The sequence below is a fragment of the Procambarus clarkii genome, chromosome 20, assembly GCF_040958095.1.
Source record: "Procambarus clarkii isolate CNS0578487 chromosome 20, FALCON_Pclarkii_2.0, whole genome shotgun sequence".
NCBI classification, from domain to species: Eukaryota; Metazoa; Arthropoda; class Malacostraca; order Decapoda; family Cambaridae; genus Procambarus; species Procambarus clarkii.
Genome location: NC_091169.1, coordinates 26242586 through 26245650, shown reverse-complemented (window position 1 = coordinate 26245650; position 3065 = coordinate 26242586).

Here is a 3065-nt window from a genome sequence, read left to right as displayed (position 1 = left end):
AGCCTTGACCCTATTTCCTCAGGGTTATCGTTGGTCAATAAAGCTGGTGAATGGCTAGAGGTCTTAAGTGGCATATACTCCTATTGGCCTTTAAACTTGTACGCAAACTTGTATAGTGTGTGTGTGTGTGTGTGTGTGTGTGTGTGTGTGTGTGTGTGTGTGTGTGTGTGTGTGTGTGTGCGCGCGCGCGCGTGTGTGTGTGTGTGTGTGAGATAAGCTCTACTGTAATGGATCAATAACCAAATCCTTTTGATCATATATTACATGTGAATTTTTACATGAAGTTTACCTATTTGAATATAAACAACGTGAGACTTATGCGTATTTATTAACATATGAGATCCATGCTGGCGCTGCACACGCTAGCATGTGTCTTCCGTACGTTGCTTTGCAATATCTCTAAAGGATTCCTAACTGAGATTCCCCGAAGGACACTTGTCCCGCGTGCGTGCGTGCGTGCGAGTGGAGGGCCAATCCTCATGATAAATTAATCGTCCAGGAAATGTCAATATCATAAGAGAAAAACAGCCTGATGGAACACGATACTCGGAAAAAAACGGTTTTCAGAACCCGCGGTCGATTCCCCATCTTTGAGTGACACCTACCTTCGCTACGCTCCAGGGGCCAGATTCACGAAGCAGTTACGCAAGCCCTTACGAACCTGTACATCTTTTCTCAATCTTTTGGCGGCTTTGTTTACAATTATTAAACAGTTAATGAGCTCCGAAGCACCAGGAGTCTGTTTATGACAATAACAACAGTTAATTGGCAAGTTTTCATGCTTGTAAACTGTTTAATAAATGTAACCAAAGCCGTGAAAGATTGAGAAAAGGTATACACGTTCGTAAGTACTTGCGTAACTGCTTCGTGAATCTGGCCCCTGGTGTCTTGGATTCTCGAAGGATTTGTTAGCTGGTCTATTATTTAAGTGTCCTGTCTCTCTCTGGCCAGACAGCTACAAGCCCCTTGTGAACTGGTCTATGTTACTGGATGCCTGGGTCAGAAACGTTCGCAAGTACTTGCGCAACTGCTTCGTGAGTCTGGCACCGGAACTCCCCCCCCCCTCCCCTAACAACCGTCGCTTGCATAATGCGATAATTGCTTCACGAGACGAACAAGAGGCAGCCCCCTAATGGGAAATCTTTAGCAGCGGCCAATTTACCCACTAACTACACTCGGGGTATTTCAGCGTTGCTATTGATCAGTGGTTTAAGCGTTCCTCACGTCAACACGGCCTTGTGCTCACTTGCTGTCCCCTCACTCACTTATAAATACTCGATTTTAACGTTTTTCTTTTCACTCACTGAGACTATGTTAAGCGAGTCATTATATATATATATATATATATATATATATATATATATATATATATATATATATATATATATATATATATATATATGTCGTACCTAGTAGCCAGAACGCACTTCTCAGCCTACTATGCAAGGCCCGATTTGCCTAATAAGCCAAGTTTTCCTGAATTAATATATTTTCTCCAATTTTTTTCTTATAAAATGATAAAGCTACCCATTTCAATATGTATGAGGACAATTTTTTTTAATGGAGTTAAAATTAACGTAGATATATGACAGAACCTAACCAACCGTACCTAACCTAACCTAACCTATCTTTATAGGTTAGGTTCGGTTAGGTAGCCGAAAAAGTTAGGTTAGGTTAGGTTAGGTAGGTTAGGTAGTCGAAAAACAATTATTTCATGAAAACTTGGCTTATTAGGCAAATCGGGCCTTGCATAGTAGGCTGAGAAGTGTGTTCTGGCTACTAGGTACGACATATATATATATATATATATATATATATATATATATATATATATATATATATATATATATATATATATATATATATATATATATATATATAAGTCACAATAACGTAGCTAAAGTAAGTTGACCAGACCACACACTAGAAGGTGAAGGGACGACGACGTTTCGGTCCGTCCTGGACCATTCTCAAGTCGATATATATATCAGGTTTTAAATACTAGAAAATCTATTTTTATCAGGGATTTTCTTGGCATGGACTCTATAGTCAATGGGGTGAATAGGAGGGTCCAGTAGAGTGAGTGGGGTGGATGAAAGCCACTCACCCCACACTACACAACCATCACTCACACACAACCACATCATCTCTATCAATCCTCAACCACATCAACAGACTAGTGGAACTAAATATTAAAAACCCTAGAAAATAGAAAGAACAGAAGAGATATGCTCACAACTTACAAGATAATGACGTGAGAGAAAGTAGGACAAGAGGACACAGGCGGACAGATGAAATTGTTTATGTAATAATCAATGATGAGGCGTCATAAAGACCTTTTGTGCTCTCTGTAATGCTTTTTTGCGCTACCGCTCACAGCATGAGTATGGGGTGCACCATAAACTCAACAGTCAAAGGCGGAACATGACTCGCAAATGAGTCGAGGGGGAATGTGAGGAAGTACTCATACCCCTGTACGGGCGGTCAACAAGTGGAATGACCTATACTGAAAGAAGTTGTGGAAGCCACCTCCTTCCACCCCTCCCCCCCCCACTATCAACCATCCCCCCCCCCTCCTCCCCCAACCAGCGTCCTAACGACTGGTAATCACACCCTAAATACCAGGCATTTAGCCACTATTCCAGGCACAAATAGCGTCCAGGGCTGCATGCCGCGCAGCAGTTTCACCACCCAAGACTGGCCAAGGTGTCTCGTGTCTCCACCGTCCCCCGGCCCCGTTTCTGGCCATCGTTATACGTTGCAACTGTGCTAATGAGTGTTGATTTTGGTGTTGCATTGGTGCAAACACTGTTCAAAAATAGCCGCGTGCAAGAAAGATGACTCAAAATGTTTAGCTGTGTTCCTTGGACCCGTTGGTTGTGGGTTGTTTGCTGGGGGGGGGAGGGGAGAGGGGGGGATAGCAAGTTGGTGCTGGTGCTTGATTGCCTTATGTTAAAATACTGAACGTGTTGTTGACCATTCTTATACCCAAGAGGCAGACAGGCAAGCGCACACGCACGCACGCACGCACACACACACACACACACACACACACACACACACAC